At 44.5% G+C, this 21,140-nt stretch overlaps 2 protein-coding genes across 16 annotated transcripts in view; one reads left to right on the top strand and one right to left on the bottom strand.

Moving 5' to 3' along the window:
* Nucleotides 1-2,446, bottom strand: part of AKNAD1 (AKNA domain containing 1) — a 38,030-nt gene extending 35,584 nt beyond the window's left edge. For 2 of the 9 annotated variants that reach the window (XM_039484480.1, XM_039484481.1), the window contains exon 1: nt 233-460. The gene's annotated coding sequence lies outside the window, so the exon portion shown is untranslated. The other 7 variants (XM_039484477.1, XM_039484485.1, XM_039484482.1 and 4 more) reach the window with 7 other exon arrangements.
* The window catches only part of GPSM2 (G protein signaling modulator 2), a 62,188-nt gene continuing 41,821 nt past the window's right edge, over nt 774-21,140 (top strand). For 3 of the 7 annotated variants that reach the window (XM_039484498.1, XM_039484499.1, XM_039484505.1), the window contains exons 1-3: nt 944-1,052; nt 15,410-15,553; nt 19,515-19,596. The gene's annotated coding sequence lies outside the window, so the exon portion shown is untranslated. Of the gene's footprint in view, nt 846-943; nt 1,053-15,409; nt 15,554-19,514; nt 19,597-21,140 lie in introns of those variants that run through there. The other 4 variants (XM_039484503.1, XM_039484500.1, XM_039484502.1 and 1 more) reach the window with 3 other exon arrangements.

Here is a 21,140-nt window from a genome sequence, read left to right as displayed (position 1 = left end):
AAAGCCCTAGGTTGATAGACAAATTCTTCCTTCAACCTAGCTATCTGTTCTCAGCCCTGCTCTATACTACAATTTTATGTCGGTATAACTATGTCGCTCAGGGCCCGTGGGAAAAATCCACACCCATGAGCGACACAATTATACCAACGTAACTCCCAGTGTAGACAGTGCTGTGTCAACAGGAGGGCTTCTCTCCTTGATATAGCTATCGTGTCTCAGGATGGTGGCATACCTTTGCCAACAGAAGACACTCTCCCCATCTACACAGGTAGCTTAAGCATCTTCAATGATGCAGCTTTGTCCCTACAGTAGACAACTCCTCAGAGAGGTGGATTAACTGCAGCAACAGAACACCTCCTATTGGCATAGGAAGCAGCTACACTGAAGGCTACAGCAGTGCAGCAAATCCTCCTCCCCAGAGGGAGAGACACGGGGCCTAAATGACCCCCCAGCAAGCTCCTACCCCCACCTATGGCTAGAGCGTGGATCGGGACCGCTCCTCCCAAATCCACTCAGGAACGGGGTCTTCCACTCCGCCCTTCCTCCCCCACTGAGGGAGGCTCCCCACTCCAACCCCTCCCACTTGCCTCCTAGCCTCACAACGAGACGTCTCCCCCTCCCCACCGCACACGGACCCTGATCCCCACGTGACCTCCCGTCCTAGAACAGGATCACACCGCCCACTCAAACCCCAGCCTCTCATTGGCCAGCGTGAATGATGCAGGGCTCCGCTGGACAACAGAGAACTGTGAGGGAACCCTTACGCACGCGCAGAATGTGCCAGTGGCGGAAGTGGGGAGAGCCGTTGGGTTTCCTTGTCACAGGGGGAGGGAGACGATATTGGTGTAAGAGCTGCAGCGAGCAGGGCGCCGGCTATTGGCGGGTTCGAAGTGTGGGGTGCGCGGGGGGCGGGGCAGCGTCGGTCTCTCCCCTCCCTTCTCGCGCGGCGGCGGCGGCGGCCGATCCAGGGCTGGTCCATCAGCGAGGTGGGCGGGGGGTGCGAGGCGAGCGATCGATCGGACCAGAGGGAGGCCGGCGGCCCCGGGGCTGAGGTGAGGTCCGGCCCGTCCTGAGGCAGGCGGGAGAGGGGGCCGCACTCGGCAGAGCCGCCGTACGGGTGAGGGAGGGGGCAGGCCGGGGACGTTGCTGGGGCAATGTGGTGGTGTCGCGTAGAGGGCAGGACTATATCGACTGAGGAGGCAGCGATATTGGGGGCGCCAGAGGCGCGGTGGGTGACTGAGGGGTAACTCGCTGAAGGCGAGGGCAGCTGTGGGGTTTGGCGGGGGGGGAATCGATCAGGGAAAGGTGACGAGTTGTTTCTTGTGATGTACGCTGCCTCCCAATATACTGATGTTCGTGCCGGGGGTTGTGCTCATGGGGGGCTACTGTTCCCTCGGGGGTTTTCTCCAAGCCCAGCGAGCTGATGATGCTCCTTGCCTCGCTGAGAGAAGCATGCTGGGCTGTTGCTCCCAAAGAAATAATTGCAGGTAACTTCGCTGCACCAACCTTGCAGTTTTGCATCAGTCCTTTCCCAATCGCAACATGAAATCAAATACTGCTTTAGTGGCTGATGAAGAGTCCTCTCTAGTGCAAAGAGAGAAAGTGTCAAGGCAAAGCAATTTGGGGCTTTAAAATGATGATTGTGCTTACTAGCACTGCAGTGTCACTTGAATAATTTAACCCGTGAAATGTCTTGTTTGTTGGCTGTGTCTGACCTACAATAAATGTGAAAAAATGATAGTGTTTAATTCCCAAATCCAAAGGATAGTGCAGTTGTTTTTAAAGTGCTTTCAGTGTTTTGTGCAGTTGTTTAATATTATATTCTGCTTTACAAAACTATAGCAGCAATCAATTTCTTATAGACCCCAAAACAAACACAACAAGGGCTTATTGTAGTTCCATTTCTTGGGAGGGAAAATAGTCATTTGCTGTCACCAAACCAACCCTTTTAAAAAAATAATCTTTGAGGGATTAATTTCTTGATTTCTCCAGTGTGAGACAATAACATGACGACATAACATTAAACATCTTCAGTCCTTACTCTTACAGACTGTTTCAATGATATAGTCATTAGGTCAGGGGAGAAATGAAACAACCAAGATTGTTATTAAATACATCATAAAACTAAAGAGAAGGGAACTATATGAAACAAATTTAAAAACTACATAAGGAGCAAAGTCCATAAACATATTTTAATAAATAGAAATGGCAGCTTATACTAGTTCAGGTTGTAGCATATATCTCTGACCTAGACCCTCGCCTCTTAAAAAGGAGATACAGGTACTTGGGAATCCTTGCTTTTTTTTTTTACTCTTCTTTACCACTTTGGCAATGTAGAGCCAACTTAGACTCCCACCTTCAAGTTGCAGCCCTCGTTTTCTTAGCGGTTTCTAGCTCCTGACTGTTAGCTTCTAGCCCCCAAAGATGCATAGATCATGTGTCTTGGGGTTGCCACGGAGAGCCAGGCAACCATTTCAGAATTCTGATGGACCTGCCAACTCTTACCTCACAAAAGGGACAGTATAAGATTACCCTAATCTAAAAAATTGGTAAGGAAACATGTTGTGCACACTCTGGCCTTCTCATGTCTCCTTGGATCCTTAGGCTTCTCCTCTTATGTATCTCTATGGTAGTCCTTTGCCGAACACCTCACTGGGAGAGGACACCACTACCTGTAGGTTCCAGAAACACCTTTTGTATTTCTCCTTAAAGAGAAGGCTTCCACTCTCTCCAGTGGTACTGCGTGCTACACCCACACATCGGTATTCTTAAAAACAAGATCTATTAAATATAGAGAATCAGGTACAAATAAACAGTTCATAGAATCATAGAACTGGAAGGGACCTCGAGAGATCATCTAGTCCAGTCCCCTGCACTCAAGGCAGGACTAAGTATTATCTAGACCAGTGTTTCCCAAACTTGGGATACTGCTTGTGTAGGAAAAGCCCCTGGAGGGCCGGGCCGGTTTGTTTAACTGCCACGTCTGCAGGTCTGGTCGATAGCGGCTCCCACTGGCCGTGGTTCGCTACTGCAGACCAATGGGAGCTGCTGGAGGCGGCGGTGCAGCAGCAAACCGTGGCCAGTGGGAACTGTGATCGGCCGGACCTGCGGACACGGCAGGTAAACAAACTGGCCCGGCCTGCCAGGGGCTTTCCCTATGCAAGCGGCGTCCCAAGTTTGGGAAACACTGATCTAGACCATCCCTGACAGGTGTTTGTCCAACCTACTCTTAAAAATCCCCAATTATGGCGATTCCACAACCTCCCTAGGCAATTTATTTCCGTGCTTAAACACTCTGACAGGAAGTTTTTCCTAATGTCCAACTAAACCGCCCTTGCTGCAATTTAAGCCCATTGCTTCTTGTCCTAGCCTCAGAGGTGTTAAGAACAATAACACAGGTTAAGAAGAATGAAATATGTTAGGTAAAAACTTTGCAAATGCCCAATCAGGCTTTTCTTTTCTTCATTACAGAGAAGAAAAGAATCTACATGCCTAAAAAGCAGGTCTCATCTCATGCACTCCTCCTCACACTCCAGTCAGAGTTGCAGCTTCTTGCTGCTGTGTCCAGAATGATCTCTAGTGTCAGTCTTGAACCTACTTATTATTTCCTGTTGATCCAGTACAGCACACCCCATTTTCTTAACTAGTTTTTTTCCAGATCTGCATCACACAGTAGAAGTTTGGGAATGCAGCTGCCCCCACCCTTCAGGAAATGGCCTACTGCGGAGAAGATAGCCCTCTTCAGATGATTACTACTTGTGTTTAAAATGCTTCACTACTGATCTCTAGTACAGCTTTCCACAGATCCCTGTGTCTGGCTGCATCCAGTTTATCCTTTCTTTTTCTTAAACATTTTGTTTCAATTTTCCTTTGCCATGAAATATAAATTATGGATAGACTCTAGGCCCTCTCTCACAATATTTTTCCCTTTTAGTCAATTTTACTTTGTGCACTTGACAGCAGTTGTGGTTCAGCCAGTTTCATTCTTTCCTCTATATAATCCTGTAGGCCCTGATCCTAAAATCACACATATATTTATATTTAAGTACCTGAATAGCATCAGTGTTCTTAATCGGACTACTTGTATTCTTAAAATGAAGCATGTGTAAATAAATATTTGCCAGACTGGTACCTTTGTCATTTTTTTCTTTGCTGGAAAGATGATTGTAAACATAAAAATTCCTGACAAAACTTCTAAAGAAAAATAAAATTCAGGCTATATTACTTAAAATTTGTTTTAATTTCTTTTAAAAAGTTCAAGTTCAGTGTTACTGCTAAGGGACACTATCTTTCAGAAATAAATGTGATTTTTAAATTGACATTTACCTATTATTCTTATGAGTAACACAGGAATCCTATAAATGAAATATTAGAGACAGTATATCTGAGGTGTTTTTCCTGTTTTTCTCTGTGCATTTGACACTACTTCTACATTTGTGTGTACTATTTTCTCTGTATAGTCATTTTATTTATGAAAGACCTATATAAACAGGAAGAAAATATTTAAAAAAGATGAAGTCCCATAAAAACTTGGGAACAGGTGTAATATCTGAAAAATATATATATTTTTTCAACTGATTGGCTTGATGGTTTGAAAGGGAGGGACACCAGTGTTTGTTTTTTTTGTTTTGTTTTCCAGTTTTTCCTTTTAGTAGATAAACTTGTAAGTAATAGTAGTGGCAGAATATAGTTTTATTTCCTGTTTTTGTTCTAAATTAGTACCCTTTAAGTTTCTGGGTTCTAAGGGTCCAGATTTCCAGCATATAAAATAGTCAGTATTCAGATTTTGCTTAATCATACAATATCAGGGTTGGAAGGGACCTCAGGAGGTCATCTAGTCCAACCCCCTGCTCAAAGCAGGACCAATCCCCAGACAGATTTTTGCCCCAGATCCCTATATGGCCCCCTCAAGGGTTGAACTCACAACCCTGGGTTTAGCAGGCCAATGCTCAAACCACTGAGCTATCCCTCCCTCCATAACAGCATTATGGAAGCTGTTTTGTTGCTGGCTTGGTAAATCTAAGGGTATGTCTACGCTATGGGATTATTCCGATTTTACATAAACCGGTTTTTTAAAACAGATTGTATAAAGTCGAGTGCACGCGGCCACACTAAGCACATTAATTCGGCGGTGTGCGTCCATGTAGCGAGGCTAGCATTGATTTCCGGAGAGTTGCACTGTGGGTAGCTATCCTGTAGCTATCCCATAGTTCCCGCAGTCTCCCCCGCCGATTGGAATTCTGGATTGAGATCCCAATGCATGATGGGGCAAAAACAGTGTCGCGGGTGATTCTGGGTAAATGTCATCACTCCTTCCTTCCTCCGCGAAAGCAATGGCAGACAATCATTTCGCGGCCTTTTTCACCTGGATTGCCCTGGCAGACGCCATAGCATGGCAACCATGGAGCCTGTTTTGCCTTTTGTCACTGTCACCGTATGTGTACTGGATGCTGCTGACAGACATGGTACTGCAGTGCTACATAGCAGCATTCATTTGCCTTTGCAAGGTAGCAGAGACGATTACCATCCCTATTGCACCGTCTGCCATTGTAAATTGGCGATGAGATGATGGTTATCAGTCATTTTGCACCATTTGCATTTGGAAGTGGGCGATGACGGTTATCAATCCTTTTGTACCATCTGCTGCTGTCATGGGTGCTCCTGGCTGGCCTCACTGAGGTCGGCCAAGGGTGCATGGACAAAAATGGGAATGACTCCGTGGGACATTCCCTTCTTCACGTTTTGTGTAAAAATAGTCAGTCCTGCCTAGAATATGGGGCAAGTGTACTAGAGAACCAGAGAGCACAGCCGCTCCGTGTCAGAGCCCCAGAGATCCCGCAGAAATGATGAGCTGCATGCCATTCTAGGGGGTGCCCCTGCAACAACCCCACCCGTTGCTTCCCTCCTCCCCCAATCCTCCTGGGCTACCGTGGCAGTGTCCCCCCATTTGTGTGATGAAGTAATAAAGAATGCAGGAATAAGAAACACTGACTTTTAGTGAGATAAAATGAGGGGGAGGCAGCCTCCAGCTGCTATGATAGTCCAGACAGGACATTAAAGGGTAGGGGGGGAGAGGAGCGCAGCATCCTGCTGCTATGATAGTCCAGGCAGTACAGAATCTTTTCTTTAGACATGAAATGGGGGGCTAATGGAGCTCAGTCTCCAGCTGCTATGATGAGGACGGTTACCAAGCCTTTTGTACCATCTGCCGGGAATGACCGGGAGTCATTCCCATTTTTACCCAGGCGCCCCCGGCCGACCTCACCAAGGCCAGCCCGGAGCACTCACGGGCTGATAATGACGATGGATACCAGTCATTTTGCACCATCTGCCACCGGGAAGGGGATGCTGGTGTTCAGCGCTGCAGCACTCCGTCTACCAGCGGCATGCAGTAGACATAGGGTGACATTGAAAAAAGGCGAGAAACGATTTTTTTCCCTTTTCTTTCGGGGGGTGGGGGGAAGGGTGTAAATTGACGACATACACCCTGAAACACCCGGGAAAATGTTTTTGACCCTTCAGGCATTTGGAGCTCAGCCAAGAATGCAAATGCTTTTCGGAGACTGCGGGGACTGTGGGATAGCTGGAGTCCTCAGTACCCCCTCCCTCCCTCCATGAGCGTCCATTTGATTCTCTGGCTTTCCATTACGCTTGTCACACAGCACTGTGCTGTGGCCTCTGTCTATCATAGCCTGGAGATTTTTTCAAATGCTTTGTCATTTTGTCTTCTGTAACGGAGCTCTGATAGAACAGATTTGTCTCCCCATACAGCGATCAGATCCAGTATCTCCCGTATGGTCCATGCTGGAGCTCTTTTTGGATTTGGGACCACCCGTGCTGATCAGAGCTCCACGCTGGGCAAACAGGAAATGAAATTCAAAAGTTCGTGGGGCTTTTCCTGTCTACCTGGCCCGTGCATCCGAGTTTAGATTGTGACCGTTCTGGAAAGCAATGGTGCACTGTGGGATACTGCCCGGAGGCCAATACCGTCGATTTGCGGCCACACTAACTCTAATCCGACATGACAATACCGATTTCAGCGCTACTCCCCTCATCGGGGAGGAGTACAGAAATGGGTTTAAAGAGCCCTTTATATTGATATAAAGGGCTTTGTTGTGTGGACGGATGCAGGGTTAAATCGGTTTAACGCTGCTAAATTTGGTTTAAACGCGTAGTGTAGACCAGGCCTAAGTATCAGAATAATCACTAGTTTTGGGGATTGTCTGCCCCATTCTTTACAGTTTGCCCTAACTGAGCAATCTCAGTGTGGCTCCCCTGGAACACCAGTCACACCCACATTCCCTTAGTTTCCTGGGGCTGGGCAGAGTTTAGGCACTGTCCCAGGCTCTAGGCACATACTCCAGATGGAGACTTCGTGTCTGATATCCCTTTTGGCAGAGGCAATGCCGTGGTCTAAATGCTTGTTGCCTGCTGCCTGCTACTCCCACAACAAAAGCAAACCCATCTCTTCCCCTTTCTGGCCCTTGTGTCTGAGTCCTGAGTTTATGTCCCCTACCAACACCTGGATTCTTTGTTCTGCTGGTGATTTTGCACACTCCACTTTGTCAGCCCCCTGAAGAGAAATTTAGTCAAACTGGTTTTCCTGCTCAGGCAACCTCCTTAGCACACCCATTGTCAGGTTAGAGCACAATCGTGAAGGTTAACAACTCCGTTCATTAGGTCTAGGAAAGACATGCTATAGTATTGTCGGCAAATGTTTGCTTCCATATCCACACAGAGGCATTCCATGATAACAATTTCATATCACCCAGAATTCATAAGTTGTACATACAGATCCCCCATATGGTCATAGTGGTGTATGATACTGAATGAGAAGTCAGTGTTTATGTAGGAAAGCTTGTAGTTCATAAAGACAAAGGTCAGTTTATTGCCCTTTCACATTCAAAGTGAGCGTGTCTTATATTTTAAGATAGTCTGAAGTTTACTTTATGTATGTATTCTTGATGTGCAGTTAACCACAACTTGCTGCCATTCAATATTTACATAAGAGCAACCAATCATATCTTTAATCATAATTTTGGGGGCTGCTAATGTTCCAGTTTGTCAAGTCTCGATTTTCTTCATTTTTCTCCCTCTTTGCCAACCAAAGGGCCAATTGTTGCCAAATAGGATAGTGATTTCACTTGATTCATTAGATACTGGACCAAGACTAACTAATTTAACACAGGCTGCCAAACAGATGGCACCAATTTTAGGTCACTACTGACCTTGGTTGAAACTGAAATATAGATCTCAGATTCCTAGACTTTAAGGCCAGAAGGGACCATCACGTTCATCTAGTCCAGGGATCTCAAACCCAAATCACCACGAGGGTCACATGAGGACTAGTACATTGGCCTGAGGGCTGCATCACTGACACCTTCTCATACAAAGATAAAAAAAGCCCCCCACCTCTGTCCCCCCCTCCACCTCTTCCGTGAAGCCCCACCCATGCCCCACCTCTTCCCACCCCTTCCCTGTCCCTATTCCAACCCCTTCCCCAAATCCCTGACCCGCCTCCTCTCCGCCTCCTCCCCTGAGCACACATAAAGGCTGTTTCCGCTCAACCGAAATATCCTACTCTTGCTTAAACTGATCAAGCTTTGAAAACTCATTTTGGCATATCTGGGTGAGAACTGGTTAAAATTCCCCTTCTGTTGCTTCTGTTTGGGCCAAAATCTAGTTTTGCTTTATCACTAGTGCCAGAGGAAAGAAAATACCAGCGCCTACTTACTGTATTAAGTAACCTTTACAGCTGTTCAGTATGATGTGAGGATCCTGAGGTATACTTCACTTGATCACCTTCAGCTCTAATGTTCCAGTGTTATGTTAGTATATGGATGTTCTCAGAACAACTTTGGAGTACTTCTGAGGAGTTTGGTAGCTGATCAAGTGACTTGATGTGTGTGTCTGAATTTGAACTAATGGATCTGGCCCTCTACCACCTTGGAAAGATTGAGACAGACTTGGTCTCCCAACTTGATCTCCTACAACACTTATCTACATTTCTCTTCATACAGCTGCAAAAGCATTCCTCTATCAACTTTGTGTTATAGCTGGATGAGCAGTGGCATATTACCTTAACTATTGGTTTTATGGTTTTTTTTGATGGGAAGCTGTTTAACACTTCTGGCAGCTCAGCCTAGGCTACTGTTAACAACACTTTGTGTTTGTGTCCTAACACTTAACTCTGATCATGTTTGGAGAATATGGTTCTTTCTCACAGTTTGGGTGGTACCCATAAAAGTAGATGCATATGTACAATGTGCATGGCTTATGAACCTCCAACTAGTATTATGTTCTGAAAAAAGAACCTACTTATAGCCATGTACATTTTAAAAAAGTTTCTCAAAATCCTTTTTGGCTGTCTTTTATTTACTGCATTTTGCTCCTCTCAGTACCTACAGTGTGTTATGCTGCTTTTTTGTTTTGTTCTAATGCTCCAGGGTTTCTCCATCTGATCTTGCAAGCAAGGGTTTATTATAGGAGAGGACAGATGATCCTATTGTGACCAAGCAGTATTTATACAGTAATGAATACTAGAATTAATCTGATATATCAGATGGAAGGGGGAATGGAGACAGAATGCAGGCCAACCTATCACTTTGCTCTACAAAGGGGCCATGAGGGAAAGTAATTAGGCACTTTGTGGACAGATGTGCATCTGCTTCCCCAACATCATTGGAGTACACAGTTATTGAAAGCAAAGTATAATTCAGCTGCATAATGAACTGTTTCATACATAGCACAAGTATTATTTATTATTTGCATAATCATAGTGGCTAGGAGCCCCAGTCAAGGACCAAGACCCTGTTGTATGTACAAACGCAGAACAAAAAGACAATCCCTGCCCAAAAGAGCTTAGAATCTAAGTATAAGAAAAGAAACAACAGATGGATACCGACAGGCAGGCTCAGGTGGGGTGGGGGGGGGATACACAAGGAAACAGACTCCCTCACCCTCATTTATGGCAAGGCAGTTTAAATGTTATTTTTTCCCTTTAAGTAAATTAGCATTCGTGATCTTGTGGAAAGCAAATAATTCCTGAACACTTTCACTAACTTTAATACATGTTCATCCTGTCCTTGCTAGTTCACCCTGTTCAACTGACAGTCCACAGTTTTGAAAAGATTAACTTCCTTTCCAGTGTAGCTTTTATTTTTCCCATTCCGCCATAATATGCTGCTGTTAACTTGGGAATGATGGATATAGTGATATGCCAGTCAGTGTAGGTGGCAATAAACTGCTGTGGGTCATACTAACTGTACATGATGTCCTGTGTCTGTCAAAGTTGTATGTCTAATCTCTCATTCCTGAAGGTTAAGAATGGCATTTGCTGGTACAGTAATTAGTTCTCTTTGCCTTGAATTGAATGTTTCTCTAGCTCAACTATGTAACTCTTCATGAAGGCGTAATGTGCAATCTTGCCTTAATTTGTATATACGTATCACTGCTAAAGAGGAATACAACACTAATCACCTGTTTATCAACTTATGGAAATCAAAATATATGTTCTTTTGCCCCTCTTTTCTAGAGGACCCAAATAGTGTAGAATTCTCTCTCATTTTCCCTTTAAAAAGTAAGAGTAAAGTTGGGGCCTAAGCAGATTTATTAGATTCCCCTTTGAAGAAGAAATGCCATGCTTTAAGAAGGAGCTGAACTAAGTAGAGTATTGATCTGCATATTTTTTGGGTAATATGCAGTGTTACTTCTGATCCACCCTGGACGATCTTGGCACAGAAATAATCAACGTTTCATGCTGGTCTCTCCCCATCTGCCGTTCTTTGACATCATTTAACATGCTCCATTTCCCAAATTGAGGGTACTAAATAGTTTTCCTGTTGGATAAGAGAGGCTTGAAATCTGTCCAGAGACACTTGGAGGACAGGATTACTTTTCTTGTTTGTTGGGATAATATTCAAACTTTGAGGTTAGATCTTGGTAACAAAACTCACCAAATGGTTGGTTGGAGTAGTGATATAATTTGAGTTGTTCTTAAAATATTGAATGCAGTCTTTAAAATAGGAGTAGTAAAAGCATAAGTCATTCAGCTTGTCTTACCTTGGGGGTTGTTCAGTTTGCATGGTGCTGAAGCAAACTTTAAAATTGCAAATGCAGTCCCTACTTGTGTGAGGTTTATGAAGAATACTGTCTACAGAGTGTTGGCTTTCAACCCAGGAGTATATTTATAGATCGGATTGGTCTGCCCAAACCAAAAATGAGAGAATCTCAGTGGTTTGATGTAAAAAAAAAAAAATTTTAATAAGAGGAATAAATCCTCAGTTATGCATGCTTTGTTACTTCACCAAAAAACAAACCAACCAACCTCTCCTCCCCCCTGCACCAAAATACCAATGGGTGATGGAGAAGTAATTCTTGTTGTGTTTTTTAATCTGTTTCAGTTTGCTAACTAGACTTGTAAAGAATGTAAAATGGTATACTGCTGGCATTTCTCATTGTATTCCTTTCTTACTTTGTGGTAGTGTCATATTGTCATACTTAAGCACTTAAACAGATGCTTTGCATATAAGAACATAAGAACGGCCATACTGGGTCAGACCAACGTTCCATCTAGCCCAGGGGTCTCAAACATGCGGGCCGCATGCGGCCCGCGGAGCTCTTCCCTGCAGCCCGCGGAGCTCCCCAGGGCCGCCCAGAGGGGGGGGCAAAGGGGGCAATTTGCCCCGGGCTCCGCAGGGGCCCCCAAGAGAAAAGTGGAGGCTCCCGCCTCCGCCCCTGTCCTGGAGCCTCGGCGCATAGAGCGCCGAGTCTCCGTCCGAGCGCCTGAGCCCCGCCCCGATCCGAGCCGCGTGGGGAGGGGCGGGGCTGGGAGCTCTGGGCTGAGCGCTGCGCTCGGCGTGAGCTCACAGCCCCGCCCCGTCACCACGCGGCTCTGAGCGGGACGAAGCTCAGGCCTCGCCGGAGACGCGCTCGGGTAAGCGGGGGGGGAAGCGGGAGCCGCCGGGGCCGGGCCGGGGCCTGGGTGGGAAGCGGGACCGGCCGGGGCGGGGCCGGGCCGTGGGGAAAGGCGAGACCGGCCGGGCCGGGGTGGGGAGAGCGAGACCGCCGGGCCGGGCCGGGGAAGAAGCGAGACCCGCCGGGGCCGGGCCGGGGTGGGGAGGAAGCGAGACCCGCCGGGGCCGGGTGGGAAGCGGGACCGGCCGGGTGGGGAAAAGAGGGACCCGCCGCCGCGAGCGCAGCCGGTCTTGGCGGCGGGGGCCTTCCGTTCGGGACCCGCCGCCTAAGTGCCCCAAAGACCCGCGGCGGGGGCCCCGCCGCAGGTCTTCGGGGCACTTTGGCGGCGGGTCCCGGAACGGAAGGGGCTCCCCGCCGCCGAAGACCCCGGGCCCCCGGAATCCTCTGGGCGGCCCTGGAGCTCCCCCAGTTACTTCCTGTCACCGCCAAACTCCCCTCACCCCCGCCCCCTTCCCCGAGTTATTTTCTGTGCCTAAGCTCCCCGCGCGCTGCTCCCCAATGTTTGGGGCCGGGTCTCTCCCCTGGCCCCACCAGCCCCCCCCACGCACCACCCCCCCGGGTCTCCCGGCCCCCACTTGCTGCTCCCTCACCGCCCGGGAGCCTGCCCGGGAGCTCACGCTGACTCCACTCCTCTGCTATGTCAGCTTCCGGCATCACCTGCTGCCGCAGGGTCCTAGAGCCCCCCTTCACTAGGGCCAGGGCAGGCTGCCCTTCCCCTGCCCTAGTCCTGAGACAGAGACAGGGCAGGGGCGGGGCCTCATGGAAGGGGTGGATTGGGGGTGGGGCCAGGGGCAGCAAGGGGGCGTGTCAGTGATGCGGCCCTCGGCCCAATGCACTAGTCCTCATGCGGCCCTCGGGGTCATTTGAGTTTGAGACCCCTGATCTAGCCCAATATCCTGTCTTCCAACAATGGCCAGTGCCAGGTGCTTCAGAGGGAACGAACAGAACAGCTAATCAAGTGATCCATCCGCTGTCCTCCATTCCCAGCTTCTGGCAAACAGAGGCTAGGGACACCATCCCTGCACATCCTGACTAATAGCCATTGATGGACCTATCATCCATGAACTTATCTGGTTCTTTTTTGAACCCTGTTACAGTCTTAAACTTCACAACATCCTCTGGCAAGGAGTTAGTTCCACAGGTTGACTGTGTGTTGTGTGAAGAAATACTTCCCTTTGCTTGTTTTAAACCTGCTGCCTATTCATTTCATTTGGCGACCCCTTGTTCTTGTGTTATGAGAAGGAGTAAATAACTCTTCTTTATTTGCTTTCTCCACACCTGTCATGATTTTATAGACCTCTATCATATCCCCCCCTTAGTCATCTCTTTTCCAAGCTGAAAAGTCCCAGTCTTATTAATCTCTCCTCATACGAAAGCTGTTCCATACATTTAATAATTTTTGTTGCCCTTTTCTGAACCTTTTCCAATTCCAATATATCTTTTTTTAAAATGAGGCAACCACATCTACACGCAGTATTCAAGATGTGGGCGTACCATGGATTTTTATAGAGGCAATATATTTTCTGTCTTATTTTCTCTCTCTCTTAATGATTCCCACCATTCTATTAGCTTTTTTGACTGCCACTGCACATTGAGTGGATGTTTTCAGACAACTATCCACAGTGACTCCAAGATCCTTCTTGAACGGTAACAGCTAATTTAGACCCCATCATTTTATATGTATAGTTGGGATTATGTTTTCCCATATGCATTACTTTCCATTTATCAATGTATTTGTGGTTACTACTTGTCCTCTTGGCTACGCCCAGTTCTCTGCACTAACTTGTTCATAGGATAATAAAGAGCTACAAAAGTAGTTAGCTGACTCTAACCTAAACATTAATTGTTGTAATACTGTATGTAAAGAGCAGTTCTGCTCTGAAAAGTTACTCTGTAATAAAGACATTGTGAGGTTCATCTTTGATCCTCACAATGACTTCTATATTAAATATGCTTAATTAACAAGTAATAAGATGGCTTTTAGAACTACCAGTTGTGTATATTCAGCCTTGGATCTGAGAGTTTGACTGGGTTCCTTTCATGTGGATTATTGTTATTAATAAAGGTTATACAGGCTAAATTGTGTCTTCAAAGAGTGTAGTTCTATGTTTTCAAGTCACTATATGGCCTGTAAATCTTGCCACATGCCTTAATCAAGCAATTTCAGTTAAATATCTAACATTAGAGAATACTACAGATAAGACCCAATCCATATCATTGCAGTAAATGTCAATGGAAATTGGATCAAGGTTATAATAAGGTTACCATACTTAAAATCCTATGTAAACTTGGCAAAATTTAAGGCTCCATTCCGAGTGTACGTTAAGTGCACCATTCTCTTCAAGGTCCCTGAACTCTTCCTTTCCCACATCTTGTTTTGCAGTACCAGCTGAATACCACTTTACTCCAGAAGCGATCCCATTGTTCCTAATCTTTTCCCATTGCAATGGGACTACCGTGTGAAATAGGGTATTACTCAATGTGAGTAAAGTCAGATTCTGGCTCTAAATTTGGAGTATTAAATGAACTGAAAGGTTTTGCGCCCCCCCCCCCCCCCATGACACTAACTCTCCAAAAATTTTTGGTATATATGCACACTTTATCCTTCCTACTTGGGTGTTGGTTTTAGACATTTCACAGAAATGAAAAGGAAGTAGTCCTTTAAGAACATTGGTGAGTTTCTTTCTGACTAGAAGTGGTTTCTGAATCAGGAATTGCTTGTTTGTGAAGTGGATAAAATAACTTGATCTTGTTGTGTAGATAGGAGTATATTAATTAATGTTGAGGGTGGGTCATGTATGACTAATACTAAGAATAATACTTGGCACTTGCATAGCATTCTCTGTCATCAAAGTGCTGTACAAACATGAATCCTTAACAGGTAAGGGAGGGAGAAAAGGAAGCATTATCCAAAGTTGGTAAAATGAGTATGCAGAGGTTAAATAACTTGGTGTACAGCCAGGATTACAGTTTGCTAGTTCTTGGTTTCCAGTGCTTGTCCTCGGTCTCTTAGACCACTCTTCCTTTTGTGGGAGAGGGGAAGCTATAAAAGGAATGGTTTTGGCTCCCATACCTTGAATGAAATGGCACCTATACTTCAGCATCAGAGGTACATTCTGTATCTTTGATGGTGTGTTTTAAGCTATTTGTAATAGCCTTTGAACACCTATTCAAGAATAAAATCTTTCTTAATGGGGTGTGATGTCATATCCGTGAATTATGACAGTCCACTAATTAGTGGAAGGAGCCGACTTCCTTCACTCCCCACTGGTCAGCCATTGAGGAAGGAGCAAGGGATGTTGGAACTGTAAGATGAAAAGGGAAGGCAGCTATGGGAGTGAGTTGATTGAGAATCAAATTAATGTATTAAAATTTTGTTTGTATTCATTATTTTTCTGTCAAAAATTATATTTTTAAATGTATTTTTTTAAAGGGGAGCTTATCTGTGGTGCAGCTACTACCTTTTTCCTTCTATTGGGAATCTCCACTGTTCTGTGGGCTGTCAGAAGACACTACTAACTAAATATAAGCACTTCAAGGGTCTGAAAAGTCCTGGATGCTGATAGGCTGTGAGGAGGTAAGAACTCAGAACTGTAATGCATCTTCATAGTGAGCTTTGTAAACTGGTTTTGGCTATTAATTTTGATATCTGCAGGTTCAGAAAAAAATACCTAGGATGAGGTGTAGTAATAGCTAATAACAATGTGCTTGCCTAGCCTTATTCTGTCAAGGTGCTTTGTTTCTATTCCCAGAGGGAAAAGGAGTTCAGGGATTCTTATACATCAGTGGACCTTTCTGAATTTTTGTTTTCAGGCCTATAATCATACACTGATGGAAATTTCTTGTGAAGTGGCTGGTTGATGAAACCCCTGTTTTGTTCAAGGAATAGGTAGTCAAAGTTAACATATTCAAAGTGTTTGGGAATCTTAGGATGTCAGTCTTAGCTGAGGCGTATGTCTTTTCTTTCTGTTTTTGATTCTCTGCAGTGTTCCATAAAGTACATATATTATTTATTTAAAAAATGTGTCTATCTAAAGCTGTGGGTGATTGTGTTTAAAAAAAAATGCTGGGGAAAAACATGCAAATTAAGATCAGTGTACAAAGCATTTACACTAGCAATAGTTTACATGTAGGTTGGGCTGATGGTCCACTGATAGCACAGTGCACCATGGGGCTGGGGCTTCTCTTCCATGTTTACAGTGGCTAGAAGCTCTGTGGAACCTGCTTTCTCACATCTGGGGCGGGGTATTATGTAGTTGTCTAGTAAACCTCTGTCCTGTCCCCTTTCCTTCAAGCAAATCTGAAAATAATAATTCATTAATCTCTGGAGAGTTCTGCTTCCTACCTGTTTGCTGGAAGATTAGTTACCACAAAATGAGTCTCTTCTCAGTTAGCCTGTTTGTTCTCAAGATATCTTTCACCCTGCAGACATTTGCTGCATGTGGATTTAAGCCAAGAGTTAGGAAAGATGATTATTATAAACAACAAAACAAAAATAATCATTAGACTTCAAATCAACACTGTCCCAATTTAAATCCCAAAAGGATCAGATCATTAGTAAAAGTACCTCTCTTATTCTCTCTCAACCTACCAGCTGAGGAGAGCAAACTTGGAACTGTTAAACTGGTGCACAGAAATTTATAGAAATGAAAATTCCAGGAGAAATCACATTTCCTTTCTTAGTGTGGTGTTTTCTTTTACCTGGACTCCATAAAGCTGTGCAGAACTGTACATAAGTTTAACAGAGACAAGGTGGGTGAGGTAATATCTTTTATTAGACTAGCTTCTGTTGCTGAAAGAGATGAGTTTTTGAGCTCCACAGAGAATCTCAAAAGCTTGTCTCTTTCACCAACACAAGTTGATCCAATAAAAGATTCTCTCTCTCTCTCTCTCTCTCTCTCTCTCTCTCTCATATATATCCTCGGACTGACACAGCTACAACACCATCATAAATAACCTTGTCATGTCTAACCACCATGTGGCATTCTATATTAATGGTTCAGAAAATCTGTGTTTTCCCAACACATTATGAACCGCTGTTTGAGTCCCAGTCATGAAATATCAGAAATCAAGAATGAATAGTGGATATTATTTTTCTGCAAGTTACTATACAAACTATTTATATTACACTCAATATGATAATTTTGCTTCAAATGTACTGACCTATGTCTTTGGTTTAGTGAGCCCATTATCTGCTTCATGTATTGGGATGTGACTTATTAATTCAGGTGAACTTATTAAAAATATTTTGAAATTTAATCAAAAGCCAAAATCAAGCTTCTTTTAGTTCTGCTATGTGTTCTTTGCACCATATTTTGTGGAATTTTGTGTGTGCACAGGTCTGAAAATCTGGGCCCATACTAACATCTCTCTCTCTATATATATTTTACAGTAACTCCTCATTTAACATTGTCCCACTTAACGTTGTTTCAATGTTACTTCCCTGCTCAATTAGGGAACATGCTTGTTTAAAGTTGTGCAATGCTCCCTTATAATGTCGTTTGGCTGCCTGCTTGTAAGATTCTGTGGAAGAGCAGCGACTTTACAAGGGAGCATTGCACAAATTCCACTTCTCCGCCTCCTCCCCCTCCCTACTAGCTCTTCTCGCACTGCAAAACAGCTGTTTGGCGCGTGCTTAGGACTTTCTGGGAGGGAGGGGCAGGAGTGGGGAAGCGCTGTGTCTCCGCTCCACTCCACGCAGGGCTTCCCTGCTCCTGCCTCTCCCTCCCAAAAAGTCCTAAGCGCCACCAAACAGCTGTTTAGCGGCGCTTAGGATTTTCTGGGAGGGAGAGAGGAGGAGTGGATATGTGGGGCTTCCCTGCTCCTCCCCCTCCCTCCCAGCACTTTGCGCTTAGGACTTTCTGGGAGGGAGGGGCAGGAGCGGGGAAGCGCTGTGTCTCCGCTCTTCCCCCTCCCTCCCAGAAAGTCCTAAGTGCTGCCAAACAGCTGTTGGCGGTGCTTAGGACTTCTGGGAGGGAGGGATGTGGCGTGCTCTGGAGAGGAGGCGGAGTGGGGGTAGGAAGAGGTGGGCCTGGAGTGGAGCAGGGACAGGAAGAAGTAGGCCTGGAGCATTCCTGGCAAAATCCGAGCCTGTTCTCCGGGGAAGCTGCCGCTGCTGCAGCAAAGGTGCTTCCTAGTATCTTTGCCTGTAGCGGGCTGTGCCTGTGTGGGTTAAGCCAGGGGCACTTCCCAACCACAGTACAGTACTGTACAGTATATAGTATAATGCCTTTTGTCTGCCCCCCCCCCCCCAAAATTTCCTTGGAACCTAACCCCCTGCATTTACATTAAATCTTACGGGACAATTGGATTTGTTTAACATTGTTTCACTTATGTTCCTGAAAAATGCAACTTTAACTACAACGTTAAGTGAGGAGTTACTGTATTACAGTCTTTGGTATGGTTTTATTTAACTTTAAATTCAGCAGTGCTTGCCAAAGCTCCATTTTTAGATTATCTGCTTCAAGCCTGCCCTTTCTTTTTTTCCCCTCCCCATTGTTACAACCTGAAATATTCCATTTCTAGAGGAAAAAATTCTGTACTTAAATACATTTTTTGCTTTGAAGAAAACAGTCTTGATTTAAGTGATCGTTAGACTGAAATTTTTGAAACAGAAACATTTCCATCATTCCATCATCTTATGACTGTTGGTCTTCCATATTCTGCTAATAAATTTAATCTAATAATAATCTTATCTACTGAATCATTCCACTAAAAATTGTGTGGAAATGGTTCTCCTGTATATAATTAGAGTAAATGCAATTGATTGTTCCCAATTAGCTAGTATCTGCTTTAAAAATAAGAATTTTTGGTTTTATTTTGAGGTATATTTTCAGTAAGAACCTCTATTACTGCATAACTGTCTACACCAGACACATCAATCTGTTGTGCTATCCAAAAGATATCTCAGAACTGAAGAGATCTGTTAGAATCCACAGTTTACTGAAAATTTCACGGAGATGTCTACTTTATTCATATAAGTTTATATTGTCTCCTAGCCTGGGCAACTAAATCTTTGTGGTAGAAAATGCTGTATAGCATCAGAAACTCGAGTCTGGAAGATCTTGACAACCAGGTCAATTTATAACCTAGAAGACTTTTGGGAAAGAGCTGCATTTATTGTTATACTGTTCTCAGAGAATGTAGTATATACTACTGGTTAAAGTGGAGGATTGGTAGTCAGGAGACTTGGATCCTCTTTCTTGCTTTTCCTGGGACTTGCCTTATAACCTCACCCAAATCAGTTGGAGTCTGATTTTTTTCAGAGTTGCTAAATACACACAAGTCATTTGAAGTAAATGGAAGCTGGAAGTGTTCAGTGCCTCTGAAAATTAAGCCCTAAACCTCATTTTTCCCCTCATATTATCTTTTGGGTAATACTTACACCTACCTTGCACCAAGCAAGCCCCAAACTTCTATACCCCAATACTTAAAGTTCAGTACAGTGCTGAGGACGCAGAGGTGATCCTCCAGGAGAGTTCCCATCCTCCAATGACAGGTTCAATTGAAGTAACTTCTTTTTTCCACTCACTGCCCAGGTAGAAGTTAAAGATCTTGTGATCCTTAGAAAAAGGGAATAACGGGCATCAGATCAGCATTCTCTCTCAATAAAAAAGTTTGGTAAGGTGTTCTTTTTGTTATGGAGCACATACTGGCTGCTACATTTGATTATGCAATATTAAACATTGTACTAGCTATATCATAATCTTTGTTCAGGAAGAAATTCCATACTAATCCTAATTTTTCAGATGCTTTAAAACTTTTTGAAAAAATATCCATTGAGCTAAACCCTCATTCATTTATTCCATCTCAGATATGACTTTATGTGCAAGGTTGGTGTGGTGGAAATATGATAAACCTTTGTTTGACTTGTATGTATGGCTTTTTTTTTGTTTTGTATTTTAATTTCCAATAAGGCTTTCATCAGTGAAGGCACTCTTTCACACATTTGTGAGTGTAGTTTTGTTTGAAGTCATGGAAGAGTTAAACTCAAGTGACTTCTTTTTAAACTTCATACTTACTATGGACCTATTCCTTGGTGAAGACAGGTGTCATTGTCCTGCTTGAAGACGTTTTAGTTGAAAATACAGAAAAGTATATATAAAGGGATACTGTATACTCACAATATCCACTTTTCTGTTACATTTTTAATATTGAATAGCAAGATACAGTTCTCTAAGGGCTCACCTACACAATGCATAAAAGAAAAAATATCCCTCCTCTCCCCACCCATCACCCCAAGAACCACACACCACGACCGAGTCTCAGAGTCTGGGTCAACTGACTTGGGTTCGCAGTGTGGGACTAAAAATAGCAGTGTAGATGTTCAGGCTCAGCTGGAGCCTGGACTCTGAGACTGAATGTCTACACTGCTATTTTTAGCTTGCACCGTGAATCTGAGTCAGTTGACCTAGGCTCTAGGACTCGCTGCCACATTATTTTTTTATTTTGTTCTGTATAGAACCCAACAATGAAATTTCTCCCAGTGCAACAAGTGCCAAATTCTCTAAATCATCTTAGAAAAATCTTAATCCATATGAGTATCTAAGGGTATGTTTACACTGGACACTAAGCCTGGGCTCTGACTCAAGGTTTGAACCCAAGCCCCCCTTCCATCCACACACAAATCGGTCTAACTTGGGTCAGCAAGCATTCAGGGCCCAGGTCCTAGCACCCTGCCAGGGGCGGGGGAGGTCAGATCCCAAGTCCTGCTGAGACTCTGGTCCAAGCCCTGTTATTTTGCAGTATGGACGCAGGTCAAGCCACAAACCCCAGTCAGAAGGTTTGAGACCTGGGTCCAGTAATTGTAAACCAAGATTTATAATGCAGTGTCGATGCTCAAGCATAGGCTTGGAAACAGAGTCCACAAGCCCGGGTCCTGCAGACCTGTGCTTCGTGTGCAGTGCAGACATATCCTTTGAGTGTCTAGGGGTTCTTATGTTTTTCCTTTATACATTTGGACTGCATTATGAACAAAAAAATGTGTTTATTTGAAGATGTGATCATTGATGTACGTTCAAAAATGCACTGATTTCTAGTTTACTTCTGTCTCTTTTTCAGAGCTTCAGTACACAAAATGCTATGATTCTCAGACATAAATGTAAAAATTGGATAATTTAAAGTTGTGGGAAATCACAGGAACTATAAATTGACCCCTTGTGCAT

Source organism: Mauremys reevesii, linkage group 8, assembly GCF_016161935.1.
Source record: "Mauremys reevesii isolate NIE-2019 linkage group 8, ASM1616193v1, whole genome shotgun sequence".
In the NCBI taxonomy this organism is placed as follows: Eukaryota; Metazoa; Chordata; order Testudines; family Geoemydidae; genus Mauremys; species Mauremys reevesii.
The sequence above is the reverse complement of the archived record's forward strand: the minus strand, read 5'-3'. Positions and strand labels throughout refer to the sequence as shown.